Genomic DNA, 26,419 nt, shown 5'->3' with positions numbered 1-26,419 from the left:
AATATAATAGTATTTATCAAACGTTTCATAACCAAGTTAATATCTATTCTCAATATTTTTAAACACGTTTTAAAATATACATCGTAAGTTATTCATATAATTAATATTCCAACTTATCATATATATTCAAATAAACATTTAAACCAATAAGTTTAATGTACGGTATTAAACAATTAATACATTGTTACATTTTCAAGTTATAGTATATATATATATATGTATCTATATACATATAATTGTTCGCGAATTGTCAAGAACAACCGAAAGGTATTTGAATATATGAAAGTAGTTCAAAAATTTTGAGATTCAGTTTACAGACTTTGCTTATCGTGTCGGAAATGTTAATCATACAAAGATTAAGTTTAAATTTGGTCAGAAATTTCCGGGTCATCACAGTACCTACCCGGTAAAGAAATTTCGTCCCGAAATTTGAGTGAGGTCGTCATGACTAACAATAAAAATGTTTTCATGCCGTATATGAGTCGATAAATAGAGTTTTATCACTGTTTGAATAATATGGATAAAACAATCCAATTACTCGAAGCGTATGAGAGAAGTTATCATAATAGAGTGAAATAGAGATTCGTCTTATCTTTTGACGTAGTAACGATTGGTTTCCGAAATTTAAGGAATAGAAAATCTTCATAATAAGATTTGATTCTTCGAAATTTAAGGAAATTATGATTTCCTTTGATTAAATGCGTAATCTGCCTCGATTGTTATGTCTGATATTTCGCTTTAAATTAACTACTTCCGTTTCATTATTTTCACCACTCCTACATCTTCTTCCTCATTTCATACTTCAAAAGATTGTGAAATGCTTCATCCAGTTCTGATTCTTGATATACTTTTAACTTTCATATCTGTCATTCTTCTTTTTCATCTACCACCAAAGGAAGTTATTTTCTTCTACTATTACCTTGGGGTTATATTGTTTTTCATTCTCTCGTGTCTTTATATTGCTATACGCATTGATATACACAGTTTGTAATTTTGGGGTTGTTATCGGGCTTTATATTCTCCATTATATTTCGGAGCTTCATGCTTTCGTTTTCTCTTCCCGACCTTAAGTCAAGCGGATAATGGTCCAGAATTCGTAGGTATGAAGTTTCAGATGAACATAACTAATGTTCTAAGAAATAAATGGTAATAGCACAATCTGACTTGTCAAATTACCAGAATATCTCAAAAAAGACCGAATCATTAAGAAATTATTTTCTTGATATTTTTAGAGATTATATAGAATGAAAGAGTTATGTAACATGGTTCATGATGAGGGTATGATATGTGAACCTTTATCACGTTCCATTAGAAACTCAGCATGACTTACTGTAATATAATCACGTTGATCAAGTGTCATTATATTATATTAACTCATGCTTCAATTCCCAACATTACTTCAAAACATTTATATTTTAAACTTTAAAGTTTCAGAATTTAGAAACTAAAATAGTTTCTTTTATGGTGTAACACAGATATCGTAAAGAGAAAATTGATTTTCGATAAGAATGATTATGAAATTATCTCCAGAAATATGGAGGATATTTATAATGAAAGATACGATGATATCTTAGAATTTCTAATATCAGGGGATGATGAAGAATATTGTCTGCAAGGGTTTAGATTCGGAAGCAAGGTATTCGTTAATGGCTTCAACAGATACTGAATCATTTGGATTCTTTGAAGACAGGTTTCGTCCTTGTGATTTATCCACAGCCTCTTTCATACTTTGCTCAATCCATTTTCCAGTTCCAAACTTTCTCTTTTTCTCAGCTTTACCACTATACTATTCTTTATCATCAAACTTTTGACTGTTAAGGTCGTTTACAGTTTTTGCTGCTTCATCAACATTTTTCCAAAATTCGGAGAACTAGTTTCGTAGTTTGGGGTGTTTTTCGGAAACTTCACATTCGAAGTATGTAAGTCCAAGAGGTAGACGTTATATGTACACATATAACTGTTGGCGTAGACGTGCTACAAGATTTCAAAATACTGATTGCTAATTCCTGATAGTTGGTATGGCAATTGCCGTTACAAGATGTGGATGAGTACATGATACGGTTTCAATGAGTATAAGGATTTTTTGGAAGGTCAAAGATCAATGAAGTTGTTGGTAAATTTACTGCTAATGTAGTGGAACATGAAAGGTTCCCCAGTAACAAAAACGTATATGCCAAAGTTACAAGTCTGAAAGGTCGTCGTTGACTGGTTGAACGGTTGATAATACTGGATACTTTTGGAAAGGAATTGCAAGGTTATTTTCAGTAATAACAATGCTAAAGGATCTTTCACATTTTTGAAGTCAAAGTATAGCTTTGAAAGATGTAGAGATCTAAGAATGATGTCACCCGTTAAATCTTGACTTGGATTCTGATCCGTCAATATCAGAATATGTAATTGAATTTGTATGGAAACGATTGTATATCGCTGTGAGCATAGTTAATAATTTTTGAATCAAAGTTGAAGAATGTACAGTGTAGCATATTAATTGTGAACTTAAATATTTCCCGAGAATTACCTACCCGTTAAAGATTTCACAAGTAATATTTTGTACAAAAGAATTTTTATTACCGTCTTTATGAAAATATATGTATGTATATTTTCTTCATATGTAATACAGATTTGATGAGTTAATATCATATTAAGCTCATTTGATTTTTGACTTGAATTAGAAATGAATAAAACATTAAAGATTTAATAATCTTTACGGAGTATTTCACTAATGTAATCAATACTCAGTTTTATTGATATTTTCTCAGTGAATCATGTTGGTGCTCATGGAACTCTTGCTAACTTCGCAAGGTACGAATGATGTTTTCTAGAAAGTTTCGAATACATCGAAGATGAAAGTATAAAATCAACCATATAATTGAATAATATACTTAGTTTATTATGAAATGGAATTCATTGAGTTGGAAACAGAGATTGTAGTTAACGATGGTTAAGTCATTAACGAAGTATGTACATCATAGCATATTAGTAATATGAATTAACCGAGTAGTACCTACCAGTTAAGATTCACACGTAATAACTTGGTACGAAAAGATTTATTTTGATTTCAAAATTCATATATATTAAATATACATAAAATTTCTTCAGGGGAAATGAGTTAATACTTCATCGGTTATTTTTGCTGGTATTTCTTGGTAACTACGGTGCGTATGATGTTGATGCTCGTGGAACAGATTGTGAAGTTGAGGTTTGCGATGCGGATGTTGTTGGTGGTGTTAATGGTACTGTTGGTGTTGTTGTCGGTGGTACTGTTGATGCCGGTGATGCTGCTGGTGCTTGTAACCTTTGCACCATATTCTCCAAAGCCACTACCCGAGCGCGAAGCTCGTTGACTTCTTCTACTATACCGGGATGATTGGCGGTTCGGACGAGCGGATGAATAAGATCCAGAATTTGAGAGAGTATATGATCATGACGAGATATTCTGGAGATGAGAGAGAAAATGGTATTACGAACAGGTTCGCCGGTAAGTGCTTCAGGTTCTTCGCCAAGAGGGCAATGTGGTGGATGGAAGGGATCGCCTTCTTCTTGTCTCTAATAATTAAGTAGGCTATGAACCCATCCCCAATTCATCCAGAATAGATGATGGCTAATTGGTTGATCCATTCCAGTTACACTTTCTTCAGAGTTCAGGAGAATATCCATATCGGAATAGCTGTCGGAATTTAAGGAATTTGAACTAGATACGGGATCCATCTTGTATAATTAGATAGATGATTTTTGATATGAAATAGATTATAGAATTTAGTTTGGTATTCTTCAATACATAATTTACATATGTATATATAATACCAAATTCCATAAATCACGGAGAAATTTTTGGAAGATGTCAGGAAAACTTTATAGTAACAGATACGCTAAGATATGAATTTTTGTCTATACACTATTTATGCAATCAATGCAGTAAAACGTGTCTAGACTTAAGAATGATAAGAATGTAATTTTCGACAAGAAATGATAAGCAAAACTTTTAACATGCAGACACGGTCGAAGTCCAGACTTACTAATGCATCTTAACAACTATCAGTTAGACACATTCATGCAAGACCTGGTTCGCTAGGACCAACGCCCTGATACTAACTGTGTCGATCGCTCCAAATCCATATGGGCGAACACGTCATTCATCGATTTCATTGCGAGGTATTTGACCTCTATATGATATGTTTTGTAAACATTGCATTCTTTTGAAAAGGCACACCATAAATGAATATTTAAATCAAAGGTTTTCGATATTTGATGATTTCTACATATAGACAATCACCGTAAATAATAGTTTACAATAGTACTTCCATTGACAATGCAGTCAAAATAAGATACACGGTGATGATTTGGTGAATGCAACGTTTCCTTGATAAACATGTCATGTAAGACTCCATGCACATAGCTTGTCTAACATATAAGCAAACAGCGGAAGACTCCTAGGGAACCTGAGAATAAACATGCTAACAAGTGTCAACACAAAGGTTGGTGACTTCATAGTTTTAATGTTTTGCATAATCTGTACATAAAGATGGATCACAAGATTTCAGTTGTTTCATCCAGAAACGTTTATCAAAATATTCTACAAGATTGAGCACCCTGGTAACTAAACTTTAACGTTATAATAAGTACCCTTGTTTTAACATACATGCAACCAACATGTACAATACACGCAAACCAACGTGTACTAAACTCAAATAGCATACGTTTGTTTTATAGTTCAGGCTAGGGTTTCTATACCTAGAACAGACGGGGATGTCAAGCCCTATGGATCCATATACAACTACTCGCGCCCACCAGTTCTTATAACTGGCAGTTACTAGTTACCAAAGCTAAGGGATTTTCGGTTCAAACTCAGTGTAGAATTTAGTATGTACTTGTATCCATTGCGTTTAAAATAAAGTGCATGTATTCTCAGCCCAAAAATATAGATTGCAAAAGCAATTAAAAAGGGAGCAAATGAAACTCACGCATATAAATATTGAAAAAAACAGTTATTTAAACATTGCATGTATTCTCAGCCCAAAAATGTAATGAGTAAAAAGGGAGCAAATGAAACTCACCTTAGCAGCACATAAGGTCATTCACCAAAATGAAACTCGGATTACCAAATAACCGTAGATCTCAACCTAGAGAACATATGTTGGTCAATAAATGTTTATCAAGCTAGGTCAGGTCATAGTGTATCACAATCCTAATGCTCGAGATCGACATACAAAAGTTATCCAAAGTCGTTTCAAAAAGTCAATTTTGACAATAGTTCAACAAAACGAGACATACCTTATATAAGGATTCATTTACTCGGTTGGTAATATTCAAAAATCCAATTTATCAATCTTGCAAACAAGTTGTTTTAAATATTAATTGCAGATTCAAAAGCAATTCCAATTAACGTCAATCATAATTCAGTTGATCGTATCTTTTAATCCGTTCATCGAAACTATTCGATATCTAAATGAAAAGTTATTGATTTTTCGCCAGCTTTCCAAAAACATGTATATCATATACCTTTTACCAGTAATATATGTATTTAATTCGTGAATCATTATAAACTGTTTAGCAACGAAATTTAGCATACAAGCATGTATAAATATATATACTCGAGCACTAGATATGGATACACAATTAATATATAAAAGATAAAATATGAGTGCTTACGTACCAATATTGAGATTTAATATTGTAGGAAATTACGTAGACGCAACAGAGATGATAAACACTAGGTTTGATTCACAAATATACCCCCGAATATTACCCATAACCTCTTTGACAATAACCCATAATTTCCTTAGCTCTAGCTTGCTCGAAAACCCGTTTCGAAATCATTTGGACATCCCTCTGTCGTGATATTATATATATATTATTATTTTTGTATCGTAAAAATAATAATACTAATACTATTAATAATAAGATTAATAATAATAATCTTAATATTAATAATAATAATAATAATTATTATTATTATTATTATAATTATAATAATTATAAATAATAAATTAAATAAATAACATAAGTAATACGGAGTAATATAAAGTGTGAGAAAACTGAACCAGAATCGTGCAATTTATAGAACTTTTTCTGAAAAAGCACCCCATGCGATCGCATGGGATTTGTGCTTCAAGGCCATGCGATCGCATGGCCCTCTGATCCAGCTCACAAACTTTTATTTTCTTATTTGTCGACATATTATTTAAATATATATAATATATTTAATTTATATAATTAATTATATATTATATTAAATTCATGTGCATAGTTGACCTGTAATTTTCGTTCCGATGACTCGTACGTTGTTACTCAACTTATGTCCCGGTTTCGGTTTCTCAAATGCATTTTCGTACACTTAGAAAACTTGCATTTTACGTTTCGTGACACGTACCTTTGTCAAAATATAGCTTTAAATTATCCATAAACTATATCACTCAAAGTATATCTTAATCTTTCGAGTGTTTTAGTCATTTACTTCTATAAATCATTGTCTCGTTATTTATTAATATAATAGTATTTATCAAACGTTTCATAACCAAGTTAATATCTATTCTCAATATTTTTAAACACGTTTTAAAATATACGTCGCAAGTTATTCATACAATTAATATTCCAACTTATCATATATATTCAAATAAACATTTAAACCAATAAGTTTAATGTACGGTATTAAACAATTAATACATTGTTACGTTTTCAAGTTATAGTATATATATATATGTATCTATATACATATAATTGTTCGCGAATTGTCAAGAACAACCGAAAGGTATTTGAATATATGAAAGTAGTTCAAAAATTTTGAGATTCAGTTTACAGACTTTGCTTATCGTGTCGGAAATGTTAATCATACAAAGATTAAGTTTAAATTTGGTCAGAAATTTCCGGGTCATCACAAACCCCGTCGACACCACCTTCATTCTCCTTGTTCCATCAACATAAACCATCACCTCCATAAAATCCACTTAGTTTTGTTTTCGATTGTCATCTTATGAACGCAAAACCTAACCACCTTGGAATCACCACGCCATCATAAAATATCACCACCATTAGAAACCCACTTTTTGTTTCCTAGTTTTGTGTTTGAATCGGATACAAACAACCATCGTTGAAACAATTAAAACACCACCCTTACTCATTTTTCTTTTAGCGTGAACCACAAACCAAACAACCTCCATTTTTATTGCTATGATTTCAATCTACAAAACCTACTAACCATCGAAGATTTTTACCACTGTTGCTCTAGTTTCTTTGTTTGAATAATCACGAAAACCTCCATAAAACCCGCTAGAATTTGTTGCCTGCAACTACAACTGCAGTTTCTAATGATCTTTCCTGTGTTATTTGAAACCCACACCCTATAGGAACCACCAATTGATATACAAATTACTGCTGCAACCAATCCTAATGTGAACTGCTGCTAATCACTAGCTGTATGTTTCGTTTTCTATTATAACAAATAAAGAATGAGGAAACAGTGATGAAAAGAAGATGATACTTATGATTATACATGATCATTTATTTATCAAGTGTGCATGTGGAACACTAGTGGCAGACAAGCTTGAAAACCCCACTTGCATTTTTAAATCAAACCGGTATAGTGTAATTACTCTTTGGCGTTTTTCTTTGATTAGGTAGTGGAATGATAGAAAGTATTGTGGGGTAGTTTGTTTTTTTATAAAAAGCGAATCCTAGATGATGTTTTGGATGATGATAATGATGAATATGGTGATCGAGTAATTTAGGTAATCAAGTGGTTGTAATTTTCTTTTTATTTATTCCAGCAAACCCCACAACCGAAATACATCAACCCGTTTAATTAAATTTGATGTTGGGCCGAGAGTTGATGTTGGGCTGAGAGTTGATGTTGGACTGCCTTTCTCTGTTGGGCCGAGATATGGTTAAGAACTGTTGGGCCAAAATAGATATATACGGGTTATATCTTTATGAGATGGGTGTATATCAGAAAAGCTGAAGTGGTGGAATGGTTGAGAAGGTTGTTGGGGTTTCGAGAGGTCGCGAGTTCGAGTCTTGTCTGGAACATTTCTTTTTAGAAAAATCTTGGAGAGGGTATACACTTTTATTTTATTTCTATCATTATTATTATTAATTATTATTATATTTATTATTGTTATTATTGTGATTATTATTGTTATTATTATTAGTAATAGTATTATTATCATTGTAATTATTAATATAAATTTTAGTATTAGTAAAATCATTATTTTATAGTTATTATTATTAGTATTCACTATTATTAAAAATTAACATTTTTATTAAAAAGTATCATTTTTATTGAAGTTTCCATTTTATCACTTATATTAAAAGTACCATTTTTAATTATATTATCATTATTATTATTTTATCATTACTAATATTATTTTAGTATTATTATAATCTTAACAAATAAACGATATGTATATATATATATATATATATATATATATATATATAATACATATAACATAACAAAATTTCTATTTTTATTTATTTTAAATATGTAAAATGAATATATGAAATATATAGGTTATTAATATAAAGATGATAATTAATAGATTTAGATAACTATAAATTTGTTCGCTTACAATTATGTATGTTAATACATATATGAATAATATAGGTTCGTGAATCCGAGACCAACCCTACATTTGTTCAATGTCGTCATATGTATTTTTACTACAAAATATAGTATGGTGAGTTTCATTTGCTCCCTTTTACTCTTTACATTTTTGGAACTGAGAATACATGCACTGTTTTTACAACTGCTTTATTAAATGCTTTTGAAATATATTTTGAACTGCGAATACATGAAATGCTTTTATAAATGTTTGACGAGATAGACACAAGCAAAATATTCCTCGAAGGAATTATTATACAGACAGAAGTTCTGCGGATTATTATTGAAATATGTGGACATGATAATTGCCACCATTGAATTATGTGGACATGATAATTGCCACCATTAAATTATGTGGACATGATAATTGCCACCAGATGATGTGAATGTTATATATCGAGAGAATAATTTTATACACAGGTTATGTGTATGTTATTTTTGTGCACAAGATATGTGTACGGTTATTATGATTTTTGAAAATGGTTTCGTACAAGAGAAAGATGTACTGTATTTAAAAGATATAACATGTACATTACAGGTGGGTATAGGATTCGGGCCCATTTGTACCATGCAGCACTTCAATTTTGTGGTCTATCAAAATGATGAATTTTCACTACAAGAAAAGTGAGTTTATAGGACCCTCTCCCTAGGACCCTCGTAAATTAGAGTCCTAACGAGCCATTTAATGAGACGGTTAAATATTTGAGGTCCCGGTATGAGATACACTTATAACGAGGTGTCCTAATAAGTTATAATATGTCCTAAAAACCTATACGCTTATAAAGTGATGTCCTAAAAAGCTTTACGCATTTTCAATGGTGTCCTAAAAAACTATACGGTTTTACAGTGGTGTCCTAAAAACTATTTAATGTGACACATGAGTTTTTATGGTCATATTATTCTAGAAATTAAGTCCCATTATGAGATACGCTTATACAGTTGTGTCCTAAAGTCCTATTTGATATGACACATGATTCATATGGGTCCTATTATACTATGTTTTTATAGGACATTTGAAAAATGGGTTGCTTACAAAGTGGCGTCTTAAAAATATAATTGATATGACATAAATTTTGAGGTACTATTATCATATGTCTTTAAAGCACACTTACATGAAAGTCATAGGAAACAAACTAAAAAGGACATTTATTTGTGAGTGTTTTATAATAATGTAACATATTAAGAAAGATGCTTTAACACGTAAAATTTATTTGATTTCCTAACAAGGTAAAATTTTAAGATGCTTTAACACGATAAGACTAATAGTTTTTTTCATTACATGATCATTACTATATATATATATATATATATATATATATATATATATATATATATATATATATATATATATATATATATATATATATATATTTCATAAAAAAATTTAAACCAACACTCTCCGTACTATGCAAAACACAATGAAAAATAAGGCGGCATTATTTTTCCATGTTCCCTCCCTTGTTCCCAATTTTTTTTTCAAATACTCTCAAATATCTTCAATAGTGAATTCAAAATTCAAACCACTTGCAGACATTACTTAACCTAATTCCACTCTTTCACATAATTCCACTCTTTCACGAGAAAAGTTTGTAACCATCTAAATTCACGGTATCAATTTGCCTTCTTTTTTTTCTTCTTCTTCTTCCTTTTTATTCTGGCGAGATAATTCCCTCCACCATTTTCACCAAATATTTGGATATCCCTCTTAAACCTTTTCAGATCTCCTAATATATTTTAATCATCTTACACAATCTCCTTTCTCATTTAGGGCAAAACTTGGTCACATTCTTTATGCTCAAATAAGTCGCTCATCTACTCGTCACTTGGTTCATCAGTCATTTGGTTCATCAAGAGCAGGTTCGTTTTCAATTCCCTTTCAATCTTGAAACTAAGAATTATTTTATATATATTTCTTTTAGCTAATTTTGATTTCTGTAAAGTATTAAATGTTAAAAGTTAGGGTTTTTTTTTTCATTCTTGAAAATAATCCTATTAGAAGTGCGTTTACCACTTAGGTCAATTTTGGTTGATTATTTTTATGATTTTAGTTTATATTAGATTAATTAGTTTAATAATGCTCGAGTGATTTTGAAGATACCGTGAAACCCAACTTGATTAACAATTATTATCGGTAATTGCTAAAAGATGGATGTAACATCATTTTTTTTTGCATTGTGAAATGATTTAGGTGGAGTTTCGGATCCAGTATACTGTTGGTAAATAATTAGCCTATGAATGAAATGCATTCTTTGCACAAATAGAATAATTAAGTATTTTCGTAATACATGTATGTTATTAGGAATTTATGGAATTAATCATAGTAGTATATTTTTAGATGTATAAACTTGTACTTATAAGAAACTTATTAAACCGTACAACATAAACATTTATGTTATTTTAATTGTTTTGTTTTGTGTTTCAATTGATAGAATGTCAAAGCGGAAACGACTATGGACTGTCTCTGCTGTTGACAACTTGAATGAGCTCGAAGTGACCATTCAAGTATTCAGAGAAAAGATCAGCCAGTCCACATTCTCTCGACCATAAGTTGCTATTAGATGAACACCAATACGGAGAAGGTTTGCTTTTTGAAACTTCAAGATTACTAGTCTATTTTGTTAGCATACTGCAATACACTAACAGTATATAATCATCACTCAAATTTTGTTAACTTACTTGTGGGTGATCAAATTAGCAACGTTGAACCATAGTTTGATATAATACTCGATTGGATCTACAACTTATATGAGATCTAACATATCATACTTAGATAAACTTATGCTTGTGACTTAATTCGCTTACTTTGTATTCTGGTTGTTTATGGTTTTAAAGCATGAATAAGATGATGGGTGGAAGTATTGTTAAAGAGAAGGCGGCAGAAGTTTTGGTAATGTAAATTACGAAGATTAGTTATATATGAATATTTGTTTTGTTATTGAAAAATGTTATTTTATGTAAATTACGAAGTTGAGGCAAATGTTCAACAATTACAAAATGCTATGAACATTACGTGTAACCTGTTTCATCAACATGTCCCAAATGCAAACATAGCCGAAGTTCTTAAGGATCTGAGAACATACAGGTACTTATAACTAACTACTCAAATGCTCTTGTACTTTAACCCTATATAATGATATGTTAGTGTCCCAGTTGTATGTAAGTAATTAACTTAGTTTATTTATGGCAAATTTGTTTAGGTACAATCACTGTATTGAGTATCCCATGACATGAAGATAAGGCAACTGATCATAGTTTATATTTTCTGCTTCAGTATTTGAATTTTATCGAAGGAAGAAAGCAAAATGGAAAATAAATGGAGGATGCAACTTTGTTGCAATACAAGATGATACCTAAGTTTATTAGTCTATTGTAGATAAACTGTAATTACATCATAGTACACAATTTATTAATAATGTTTATAGGTTTATACATGAACGTTAATACATCATACTAATGTTCTTATAATTTTTTTTTTAAGTTGCAGAATGGAACAATCTACACAAGTGACACCAATCTCGAGTCTGCAACAAGGGGATTGACTGAAAACAATTGAAGTAGTAGTGTATTGTATTTGATTTTTGATTTTACAATCTTGTTAAATGCTGATCGAAGTTTTTATATGTTGGATTATCTATGAGTTTTTTTTATGTTTAATGATGTTATGTTTCGAGATTAGTTTATTGAAATATAATTATGTTTTATTTCATATTTGTTTTGTAATATATTTCATATTCATATTCAAAGCCTAATTAGCAGAACCGGGCTTAAAAGTGTCTTAATATGTCACTCTATAAGGACTCTTTCGATGTTGTTTATATGACTCAAACAAAGGTCTTATAATCATATATGAGTTTTAGGACCATTTTTTGTTAATAGGACGATCTTAGATAGGGCTGCCCTTTAGAGGGTCCTTTCAAGTTAAAGGTCTCAAAAAAGTACATTTTAGGACTCTTATGGGTGTGCTAAGATAACACTTTTATTTTAGTCAGTGTCCTACAAAGTACTTTTAAAAAACCCATTTATGTGTCTCAAAATACTATAAGATAATTAAATCATAAATAAAGTGTCCTAATATGTACAACTATAAGGACCTTATCAATGTTGCTAATGAGACTCTTACATAAGTTTCATAATGTGATTTGTGTTTAGGACCCTTTTCACTTTATACAACTGTCTTATAGGAGACGCCATTTCGGTGCGTCCTTTCAAATGAAAGGTCCTTAAACGACACATTTTAGGACGCTTATGGGGGTCTTATATAATCATATTTCTTGTAGTGTTTATTGTTTTATGATAAACCTATGAACTCACCAACCTTTTGGTTGACACTTGAAAGCATGTTTATTCTTAGGTATGCAATAAATTTTCCGCTGTGCATTTGCTCATTTTAAGGACATTACTTGGAGTCGATCATTGCTCTGGGATCAAATGTTGATGACTTCGTCCAGATGGATTAGGACGGGGCATTACAGATGTTGTAAACTCCGATGGCCTTTCGCGGGTGCCATTCCCTTGTACGATTGGTTAACCATGGTTATTGTGTTGAGTTGTAAGCATATTATATGGTTCGAGTTATATACATATATATATGCCTTGTTATGCTAGCTTGTGATATAGGAGGTTGATAGCCTTGTACTTGAGATGTTAAGCCCTTTTGGGTTGCTAGCATGTATGCGGTAATGTGTAAGTGTGCAAGTAGGTATTTTATATATGTACGTGTATAAATATTGCATTCACTAAGCGTTAGCTTACCCTCTCGTTGTTTACCTTTTTAGGCTTCGGCGTGGACAAAGGCAAAAGTATTCGGTTGGATTAGTGGTCTCTCGCTTATTTTGATAGGGGATGCCTTTGGTTAGCTTTTGGAAGTTCGGCCAAGATTTGGGTAGTTTAACCCCAAACACCATGCTCTAGTGTCGTTTGGAAATTAAACTTGTATTGGTCGAAACTTGTATTTTTGATCGAAACACGTAAGACGGGTCGATGTGGGCCCGATGTTGTAAAACTTGTTTTGATGATGGAAACCTCTTATTTTATTATATTGTGATACGTTGTAAAAAGGTTTTCGTTTAAAAGTGTCGGGAAGCCGGATTTCCGCTCACGTGAGTTGGACCCGGGGGACAGCAGCTTTCAGGCAATCTGGACGCCGTCCACATATGCTGGACACCATCCCGGTCTTAAGTGATGGACGCCGTCCAGAAATCCGGATGCCGTCCAGTTGTGCTACAGCAGAATTATTTTTTTTAGTGTGTTTTTGGTGAATTGAAGTCGGGATGTTACATTACGGATGCTTTAGTACTTCGATTTTATCAAGTCCGATGAGAGTCCCGAAATGATGGGGATATTCTAGATGCATTTTTGTTAATGTCGGTTACCAGATGTTCTCCATATGAATGATTTTTAATTCGCGAGTTACGCGTATTATTTTGTACACGTGTTACGTGTGCGGTTATAATTGAAATCTTGTGCCTATTATTATTATTATGATTTAAGATAAAGATTAAACCTATAACTCACCAACATTTTTGTTGACGTTTAAAGAATGTTTATTCTCAGGTGATTATTAAGAGCTTCCGCTGTTGCAGGCTAAATAAAGACAGGATTGGAGTCTGCATGCTTGTATAATATTGTTTAAAAACTGCATTCGAAGACTTATATTGTTGTGTAATATTATTGTAAACCATTATGTAATGGTCGTGTGAAAACGCTATATTTTAGGTTATCATTATTTGATAATCTTCATAATATTTTAAACCTTTATCGAAAAAATAAAGGTTATGGTTTGTTTTAAAAATCGAATGCAGTCTTTGAAAAATGTCTCATATAGAGGTCAAAACCTCGCAACGAAATCAATTAATATGAAACATTTATAATCATTATGAACGGGACATTTCAAATATACCCCTTTTAGCATGGTAATCTAAGAATTAGGGAACTGGCCCTAATTGACGCGAATCCTAAAGATAGATCTATTGGGCCCAACAAGCCCCATCCATTGTTGTGGATGCTTTAGTACTTCGAAATTATCATATTCGAAGGATGTCCCGGAATGATGGGGATATTCTATATGCATCTTGTTAATGTCGATTACCAGGTGTTCACCATATGAATGATTTTTATGCAGATTGTATGTTATTGAAAGATAAAATCTTGTGGTTTATTATTACAATTTGATAAATATATAGGTTAAACCTATAACTCACCAACATTTTTGTTGACGTTTAAAGCATGTTTATTCTTGGGTGATTATTAAGAGCTTCCGCTATTGCATGCTAAATAAATACAGGATTGGAGTCTGCATGCTTGTATTATATTGTTTAAAAATTGCATTCGAAGACTTAAGTTGTTGTGTAATATTATTGTAAACCATTATGTAATGATCGTGTGAAAATGCTATATTTTAGATTATCATTATTTGATAATCTTTGGAATGTTTTTTACCTTTATCGATAAAATAAAGGTTATGGTTTGTTTTAAAAATCGAATGCAGTCTTTGAAAAATGTCTCATATAGAGGTCAAAACCTCGCAACGAAATCAATTAATATGAAACGTTTATAATTGGTATGAACGGGACATTTCAGTTGGTATCAGAGCGTTGGTCTTAGAGAACTATAAATTTGCATTATTGTGTCTTATCGAGTTTATTAGGATGCATTAATGAGTCTGGACTTCGACCGTGTTTTTTTTTAAAACAATTGCTTAACACTTTTTGTTGGAAACTACAAATTGTTAACTTTTAAATATTATGTGATATATTAATCTCTTAAAATGTTTGATATTGTGTGATAGATGTCTACCTCTAGTACAAATTCCATCGACTCACCTAATAATAATGAAGAGTCGAATATATTTTGGGAAGATTCACAAATTCCGACGAGGAACCGGAAGAAGAGGAACGGAAAGAAGAGGAACCGGAAGAAGAGGAACCACAGAAAAACAGATAAATAAAAGTTAATTCTCAACCAATGGACCAAAGTTAAAAATGGTCAATGGTGTTTCCGCCGAGGAAGCAAAATATTGGGAAAATTACCAATTTTTTTATGAATCGGATCCCGATGAAGATTCCGATGATGTTATAGAAATTACCTCGGCCCAATTTACAAAAGCAAAAGAAAATAATAAGGGAAAATGCATCAAAATAGAGAAACCTAATTCCAACCCCGATGAACTCTACGTTAACATGAAATACCCTGATGGGGTGTACCGTAAGCACCCGTATTTCTTAAACTTTCACTATAACCCGGGAACATCTAAGCCACCAGGTTTTTCTAAACCATTTGTGAAAACGACGGCTCGCATTAGAGGAGCACCATATATCCTTAGGAAGTTAACAAAACAAACCAAGTCCGAGGAGGAAGAAATGAGTGAGTTGGAATAAAGAGTTGTAATCATGTTGTGTAATATATGTATTGTAGCGTGCTTGTATTTTTATGTTATATGTAAAAATTGCTTGTATTGTTTGTTAATTATCTTTTACGAATCTAATCCTCATCTATTTTACAATATAAAAACACACAATGGACGTTAAGGATAGACAACCGAAAATTTTAGAAGACCTACCAGGGGATATGATTGATGAAATCTTGTCTAGAGTCGGTCAGAATTCATCGACACAATTATTTATGGCGAAATTAGTTTGTCAAACATTTAAAAGACGTTCCAGGCATGACTTAGTTTATAAAAGGCTTTACTTTGAAAGATGGGGTATATCACATTGGGGAGACTTTAAGTTAAGCCGTGTTTTATTTAAGGCATTAAATGTGGGAAACCCAGATGCAATTTTACGCTACGGCTTGAGAACCTATTTTGACTCCACATATCCCAACATAGGACTTCGTTCTTTAGAAAGAGCTTCTAACATGCAACATAAAGAAGCATGTTATGTTTACGGGTTAGTAATGTTCGCTTCTCACCAAAGTGAGAAAAAGAATATCGGATTACAACTGTTAAATAAAACATTCCCACAAGTGACGGATTCGGTAGTTTGGGTGAGAAACAAGGTTTTTAGATTGTTACGGGGCTGTTGGGCATTACGTAACCCTCGTCCTTTTGATGACGTTACAACATGATGCGTAACCAACGGTCACAACGGTTATTTTCTAAAAGACCAAGGATGGGAAATAATACTAGTAAAACCTGAATGCATGACTTATTTCTGGACTTACGAATTACGTGTCTTTATTGCCTTTGCTGAACGACTTGCATATTAACTAGAATTGTCTTCACAACTGACTTGTATCAAAGATATTGTGTGCTATATTTCATGCTATATGTAAAATAATGGTATTGTAAGTTTGTAATATATTGTATAAGAGTTTGAACGCGAGATATTATGGTAATCAGTTTTTCATATAGAATTGTAGTAGTTGAATTGTATATTAGCTACTAAGTATGAAGTTAACGGGTAGGTACTACCCGAGTGAAAAATTATAAAACGCTAATATGAAGAAAAAGCTTTTATAAATAAGTTCATATTATACTACGAAATACTATTGACTACTCTTAATATTCTATATGATTAACTTAATTCTTTTGGCTATTTTTGAAGGAAATTGCACCGACTACTCGTCAGAACTTGAACATGAGTGAGGAAGACTTCCATGTTTTCCTTGCTGCGAACATAGCTGCAGTGCAGGCCGCAATGCAAAATAATAACAATAACTCTGGTTCTAGCAGTGAAACTAATTCCACAAGAAATCGTGTAGGATGCTCCTACAAAGAATTTACTGCCTGTAAACCTTTGGAATTCAATGGAACCGAGGGTCCAATCGTATTAAAACTGTGGACCGAGAAGGTCGAATCGGTGTTTGCCATAAGTAAGTGCACTGAAGAAGATAAAGTAAAGTACGCTACGCATACCTTCATAGGTACTGCGTTAACATGGTGGAACACCTATCTCGAGCAGGTGGGACAAGATTGTGATGACCCGGAAATTTTCGATCAAATTTAAACTTTAATCTCTGTATGTTTTCGACACAATAAGTAAAGTCTGTAATGTTGAGTCTCGGAAATTTTAAAATTTTATTCATGTAATAAAGTACCTTTAACTATTTCCCGACGATTCACGAACAAATAAATTATGTATATATATATATAAAAGATTTTTATTAATAACCATTATATTGAAACATTTATAAAATTTATAAATATTAAATATTCAATATTGAATACAACATAATATATATTACAAATATGATATAATTAATAATTGTAATATATTAAATTAAAAGTTAAAATATAGTTAGTACATTAGTTGTTATTATAATTATTCTTTGTATCATTAAAAGTATAACATAAAATTTATTACATGTAATTTGTTAGATGATTATTATGATTACCTTTATCAAGATTATTAGTATTAATATCATTAGAGTATTTATTAATATAAATTAATACAATCTCTTATTATCAATAATAATATAATTATTATAATTCTTAAGATTATTAATATTATTATTAGTTATTATTATTATTAATATAATTGTTATTATTAATAATACAATTATCAATTTTTAGTATTATTGTTATATATAACATTAGTGTATATATTTCATAATAACTATTAACATTATCATTAATAATATTATTATTAATAATGTAATTATGTTACTATTGTTTATATTTTTAAATAGTATTACTATTATAATTACATTTATTAACTAGATTAATTATGATATATATATATATATAATTATATAACAATAATAGATATTCAATTATGAAAATAAATATAAATATATGAATACTGATATATACAAATTATAATTAAATTAAATATATATACATACGCTGAATACAGGTTTATATAAACAAATGCGTATACGAATTATAAATATATACATATAAATATATATGAATTATAAATATAAATACGATAAATTATATGAATAAATACAAAAAAAAAAAATTCGTATTCTGTTTCAAATCACTATCAACCTTTTGAGAATTTGTTTTCTGTCTTCAATTAGTATCACTCAGTGTTAAAAAGAATCCAAATCTGTTAGCAATCCAATCGTCCTTTATTTATTTTTTATTTTTTTTTGTGTACGAACGATCATGGCTGTCAAATTCAATTTGGCTATATGTGAAACAAATTCGGTTGTTAATGGAAAGGGGACGACACACATTGTCATCCACGAGTCACAGAAATTAATAACTATCTTCTTTCTTACTCAAATTAAACAGAAAAAGGATGAACACAGAGATATACTCTGCACGAACTCCTTTTAATCTAGAAATCGATTTTTAATAAAATTTAAAAATCTTTAAATTAGGTCTTGTTAGGAACCTCCTGTGTTAACTATCTGCAAAAACTCAAAAGCCAATTCTTAATATCTAGGGTGAATTTGTGAGTCAAAGCTATAATTAAAAAAAGTCAAAGTTTGTTCTTCATTGAAATTCAAACATGTTTAAATGTTTTAAGTTAAATTGAAGGTACATAAAGTTTCTAGAGAAAATATTAAATCTTTTTCATGTTAAAATCATTACCTAAAACTGCCTTAATTTAGAAGTCAAGTGATGAGGTTGGGATGTTCATCGCGAGCCTGAAACACAGCAGGTTTTATTATTTAATTTTATTTTCTTTTCTTTCCTTGCTTATTGATCAGTTGCATCAAATACAGATTATGTAAAATTAAATTTCAAGTTTTAAATTCAAACTTTAAAAGTCAGTCTAGTTGTTTTTCCGGTCGATCAATGCTTTGAAGAAGAAGGAAAGTAGGGAATAAAGAAATACGGTTTATAAATATTTGGGTATGGTTTTAAATCAGAAAAAGTTAACGAATCTGATGGTGATAGTTGTTTGTGGGTAAACGAGGGGTCTCGGGTTCGAGCCCGGGCAAGGGTAGCTAATTGTTTTTGAGACTCTTTTCATGTGAGGTAGCTCTCTAATTTTATTATTATTATTATTATTATTATTATTATTATTATTATTATTATTATTATTATTATTATTATTATTATTATTATTATTATTATTATTATTATTATTATTATTATTATTATTATTATTATTATTATTATTATTATTATTATTATTATTATTGTTGTTGTTGTTGTTGTAAATTACCATTATTACTAATATCATTAATGTGTTTAATAGAACAAATAAAAGTATTATTATTATGGTTATTATTAGTATAACTATTATTAACATATTAGTATGATTATTACTATTATCTGTAATAACAAAATATGTATCATTTATAAATGTTAGTACCATTAATATAAATATAATTATAATTATTAATATCATATTTATGATTATTATTAATATATGTATTACTATTATTATTACGATTAGGATTAAGAATTGATGTTATGGCAGCCTTAGTTATTAATCTAAAAATTAAACATGAAGACTATGATTATGATTAATATATGTATTGTTATTAATATTACTTATTAATAAGTATTAGGTATTGGTATAAAAGCTGTTATTTTTATTATCATTATTAATAAACTTTTCACTTTAGTTAAAATTACTGTTATTATTATTATAAGATTTGTTATTAAAAATTAACACTAATATTAATATTAATAAAAGCACTAATATTATTGTCATTATTACTAATACTAGTATTATCATTATCAATATTCTAAATCACTACTAATATTATTTTGTTATTATTATTATTACTATCTTTAGCAAACAAATGAATTACGTACATAAATATATATATTTAACGCATATAATATAACAAAATTTAATATTTTTATATACAAAATGAACATATAAAATATATATATTACTAACATAAAAATGATATAATTAATAAATTCATATATATATATATACATATATATATATACATATATATATACATATATATATATATACATATATATATATATATATATATATATATATATGTGTGTGTGTGTGTGTGTGTGTGTTCAACTACAACCATGAATATTAATAAATACACAAATGAAATAGGTTCGTGAATCTGAGGTCAATCCTGCATTGTTCAAAATAGCCATATGTATTTTTACTACAAAATACATTAGGTGAGTTTCATTTGCTCCCTTTTTACTCATTAAATTTTTGGGCTGAGAATACATGCAAATGCTTTATTAACTGTTTTACAATATTTATATGTGTGAGTTTCATTATTCTCTTTTTAAATGCTTTTTCTATATATATTTTTGGGACTGAGAATACATGTGCTGCTTTATAAATGTTTTACAAAATAGACATAAGTAATCTGAACTACATTCTATGGTTGAATTATCGAAATCGAATATGCCCCTTTTTATTAAGTCTGGTAATCTAAGAATTAGGGAACAGACACCCTAATTGACGCGAATCCTAAAGATAGATCTATGGGCCTGACGAACCCCATCCAAAGTACCGGATGCTTTAGTACTTCGAAATTTATATCATGTCCGAAGGAGGATCCCGGAATGATAGGGGATATTCTTATATGCATCTAGTTAATGTCGGTTACCAGGTGTTCAATCCATATGAATGATATTTTGTTTCTATGCATGGGACGTTTATTTATGAGAATTTGGAATATGAAATCTTGTGGTCTATTAAATTATTGAAATGATTATTTATGTTAAACTAATGAACTCACCAACCTTTTGGTTGATACTTGAAAGCATGTTTATTCTCAGGTACGAAAGAAATCTTCTGCTGTGCATTTGCTCATTTTAAAGATATTATTTGGAGTCATTCATGGCATATTTCAAAAAACGTTGCATTCGATTCGTTGAGTTCATCAAGATTATTATTACGTCAATTATAGTTAGATATATTATGAAATGATATGAATGCCTTCAAATTTTTGATGTAATGGAAGATTGTCTTTTCAAAAACGAATGCAATGTTTGTAAAATGTATCATAAAGAGGTTAAGTACCTCGCGATGTAATCAACTGATGTGAATCGTTTATAATCGATATGGACTTCGTCCGGATGGATTAGGACGGGTCCTTTCAGTTGGTATCAGAGCGGTAGTCTTAGTGAACCAGGTCTTGCATTAGTGTGTCTAACTGATAGTCGATAGGATGCATTAGTGAGTCTGGACTTCGACCATGTCTGCATGTCAAAAGTTTTGCTTATCATTTCTAGTCGGAAATCACCTGCTTATCATTCCTAATCTAGACATATCTTAATGCATGGATTGCATGAATAGTGTATAGACAAAATTCGTATCTTAGCGTATCTGCTAATTTATATCTTAGCATATCTGTTACTGTAGACTTTGCCTGACAACTTCCGTAGATTCCTCCGTAACTTATGGGATTTTAGTATTATATATGCATATGTAAATTATGTATTGCAGGGTACTAATCTACATCCTATAATCTAATTCTTATCGAAAATCCTTCATCTGATCGTACGAGATGAATCCCTCAACCAGATCGAGTCCCTCAGATTCCGATAACTATTCTGATAGTTATTCCGACAGCTATTCCGATATGGATTTCCACTCGAACTCCGAAAGCAGTATAACCAGAATGAATCAACCAATCAGTCATCCCTAATTCATCTGATGAGTTCGTAGTCGACTTAAACAATGGAGACGAGAAGAAGGCGACCCTTTCCATCCTCTTGGCGAAGAACCTGAAGACCCTACCGGCGAATCTATCCGAAACACCATTTTCAGCCTCATTTCCAGAGTAGTTCGACTAGGTTATATTCTATATATAATTCTAAACCTTATTCATTCACCCGTTCCTACCGACAATCATCCCGGAATAATAGAAGAAGTCAACAAACTTCGCGCTCTAAAAATAAATTTGGAGAACATGGTGCAAAACGTACCAGCTTCAGCAACATCACCAGCGCCAACAGTACTATTACCACCACCAACAAAAACCGCATCGCAAACCTCAACTTCACAATCTGTCACACGAACATCAACGTCATACGTACCATAGATACCAAGGAATACCAATAAAAACAAACGAGGAAGTATTGATTCATAACTTCATTAAAGAAACCTTTTGCAAAGATTATGTAATCTCTAAAGTCTTAGAGATTATCTATTCTAACCCTAACCAGAAATCAGATGAGTGAACCAAAAATGATAGAAGGAAGAGTAGAAACCCTGACAAGAATGATGCATGATTCGCAAACTAGACTTATTTTACCAGCAGCGTCAACAGTACTGTTAACATCACCAGTACATTCAGTGCCATCAGCATCGTCAGAATCAGCAACACCTATAACATCAAAAGCTCCACCAGCTCAAGAATCAACGTGGACACCATTACGAATCAATAGCACAAATCTTGTATCAACGAGTTATGAAGTATTAACTCATTGACACTGAAGAATTTATATGTATATCTTATATATATAAATTTTTAAACCATAATAAATCTTTCCGTACTAAGCTATTATGTGTGAATCTTAACTACTCGGTTAATTCATACTACTAATATGCTACAATGTACATCATTCGATAACAACTTAACCATTGTTAACTGCAATCTCTGTTTCAATTTAATGAATTCCATTTCATAATAATCAAGCGTATTATTCAAATATATGTTTGATTTTACACTTTCACCATCGATGTACTCAAAACTTTTCAGATAACATCATTCGTATCTTGTGAAGTTGACAAGAATTCCACGAACACCAACATCACGCGAAGTATAAATTCATAATATTATTGAAGAAATACTCTGTAAAAGTGATGTAATTTCTAAAGTTTTTAGAGATTATGCAATTCTAGATGTAACCGTAAATCAAATGAGTTTAATATTAACTCATTAAATCTATATTACATCTTAAGAAAATATATATGTAAGTATATTTCGAAAAATATTGTAATTAAAAATTCTTTTGTACCAACTGTTAATGGTGAAAATATTTCAACGGGTAGGTAATACCCAAGGAATATTCAGATTTCAGATTAATAAGTTGCACTGTACATTCTTCGAAGCTGATTCAACAGGCGTTTATTATCCTACTTACATTCACCGATATACGTATCCGTTCACCATAGAATAACCATTTTCATTCAATTTCATATTTGGATTTTGAATTAACAAAATCCAACAAGTGGCATGATGAAGAAAACATTGGACAAAATAAAAATTTGCTAGAAACAAACAATTTAAATATGAGAAATTCTATTAAGAATCCACGCTAACTGTTCCTAGCTAACTATTCCTAGCTAACTGATTACATTTTATTTATTGCATTTTAATTATTGCAATTTACATTCTCGCAATTTTATTTATCGTCATTTAAATTTTCTGCTATTTATTTTACGCACTTTAAATATCGGGACACGTATACAAGGTTTTGACATATCATATCGACGTATTTATATATATTTTTTGGAATAACCATAGACACTCTATATGCAGTAATGATTGAGTTCTCTATACAGGGTTGAGGTTAATTCTACAATAATATATATAATTTGAGTTGTGATCAAGTCTGAGACATGTACACGGGTCACGATACGTATTAATTTATTCGAATATTATATATTAAATTATATATGAATTATTGGACTGTCAACTGAGGACTATCAACATTAGACAATTAAAATGAATTAAAATATTAATTATAACATATGAAACAAAGCAATTCTTCAAGTTTGCCACTTGACTTCATCTTAAATCTTGACGATTACGATCTGCGTTTAAACCTTTCATGATACTTGAAAACACCTCAATCGAGAGGATGAACCAACCGCACTTCATCTACGGAAGAAAAGATCGATTCATATAGTTATGCACCTGAAAACATTCGAAACTTAAGTAAACGTTTAACACGTATCTGTACTAGCTCCTTTGGCGTTGTTATTAACGAAAATAACTTTACAACTCTTTTTCACAATAGCCAATTTTGTCATAGCTCCAACAAGTCAACTTCGACTCTTCGTTTGAAATAACCTTGTTATAATTTTGATATATATGCGTGCTCTTTTATTGTTACCGGGGAACCTTTCATATTCCATCATGTAACCATCAGCGTTTAATCATCTAAAAACACAATTCTCTTGAAACCACTTCGGAATGATAACCGATGATTCAGATATCGTAGCATTAAATGCAGAGGAAACAGAAAAATTGTAGATGGTTAAAACGGTCAAAAGTTTGATGATAAAGAAGAGAGTGTTGGGAACGCTCGATAGAAAATTTGGTACTGAAAAAAATAGATTGAGCTACCCATGAAGGAGACCAAGGATAAATACAAGGGCCAAACCCTATATTCAAAGGATCCAGGTAATTCTAGGTTCGATGAAATTTTTAGAGAATATCTTGCTCCGAGGTCATGTTAAAACCTTGTGAAAAATCTTTCTTCATCAACCATCGAACTTAGATATTCCAAAATATCATCATAAATATCTTCGATATTTCTGTGGATATTTTCATAAATATTCTCGTTCAAAATTATATACCTCTTCGTGCTACCTGTAATATATTATATTGGTAATTTCTGTAAAAGCTAAGTATAAACTATGAATGAATTCTGAAGTAGTGTTGGGAACTGAAGCATGAGTTAGTATAATATAATGACACTTGATCAACGTGATTATATTACAGTAAGTCATGCTGAGTTCTAATGGGATGTGAATATTCACAGAATCTTAACGTCATCACGTGCCATGTTACATAACTCTTTCATTCAACTTAACTTCTAAACATATCAAGAAAATATATTCTTGATAGTTCTATTTTCAGTGATCCTGGAAATTTGACAAATCAAATCGTGCTAATATGTTCTTTCTTGTTTAGAACATGATGTTCATTCGAAACTCCATACTTATGAATTCTGGACCGTTAATCATTTTACTAGAGGTCAAGAAGATAATAAAAAGGCAAAGAGCTCCAAAATATAAGAGAAAAATATAAAGCCCAATAACAACACGGAGATTACAAATCGTGGATATTAATACGAATAACAATATAAAGACACGGTATAATTAAGAATAGTATCACCCCAAGGTAATAGTAGAAGTAAATGGATTCTTCTGATGAAAGATTGAAAAGAAGGATGACAGAAATAATAATTAGGAAAATATTAGGGATTAGAACTGGACTAAGCATTTTCACAATCTTTTGGATGTATGAACTAAGAAAGAAAGTATAGGAATGCTGAGGATAATGGAACGGAAGAGCTCAATTTATAATGAAAATATCAGATAGAGTAATCAAGGCAGATCACCGTATTTAATTATAGAGATCTTAATTTCCTTACTCGCCGAAGAATCAAATCTTTTAGATTTCGAAGTTTTTCTTTAAATCCCTTGAATTCCGGAATTTAACCCTGACTCTGTCAAAAGATTTGGCGCACCTCATTTTCTAAAATCAACCGTGACTACGTTACTAGTTAAGACGAACTTGCATTTACTCATTTCATTCTTTCGTGATAGCTTCACTCGTACTCTTCGAGTAATCGAATCATTTTATCTATATTACTCAATAATGATAAAACTCTATTTATCAACTCATATTTGTCATGAAAACATTTTTATTGTTAGCCATGACCACCTCACTCAAATTTCGGGACGAAATTTCTTTAACGGGTAGGTACTGTGATGACCCGGAAATTTTCCATCAAATTTAAACTTTAATCTCTATATGTTTTCGACACGATAAGCAAAGTCTGTAATGTTGAGTCTCGGAAATTTTAAAATTTTATTCATGTAATAAAGTACCTTTGACTATTTCCCGACGATTCACGAACAAATAAATTATGTATATATATATATATATATATATATATATATATATATATATATATAAGATTTCTATTAATAACCATTATATTGAAACATTTATAAAATTTATAAATATTAAATATTCAATATAGAATACAACATAATATATTACAAATATGATATAATT

At 30.6% G+C, this 26,419-nt stretch overlaps 1 long non-coding RNA gene across 1 annotated transcript; it reads left to right on the top strand.

Annotated features, from left to right (window-relative positions):
- The first annotated feature begins 11,030 nt into the window (after positions 1–11,030).
- Positions 11,031–12,302, top strand: LOC139851431 (uncharacterized). The gene is made up of 2 exons (XR_011760626.1): positions 11,031–11,678; positions 11,794–12,302. It is a non-coding gene; the product is annotated as an uncharacterized lncRNA (long non-coding RNA).
- The last annotated feature ends 14,117 nt before the right edge of the window (positions 12,303–26,419 follow it).

Source organism: Rutidosis leptorrhynchoides, chromosome 6 (genome assembly GCF_046630445.1).
Source record: "Rutidosis leptorrhynchoides isolate AG116_Rl617_1_P2 chromosome 6, CSIRO_AGI_Rlap_v1, whole genome shotgun sequence".
NCBI lineage: Eukaryota > Viridiplantae > Streptophyta > Magnoliopsida > Asterales > Asteraceae > Rutidosis > Rutidosis leptorrhynchoides.
The sequence above is the reverse complement of the archived record's forward strand: the minus strand, read 5'-3'. Positions and strand labels throughout refer to the sequence as shown.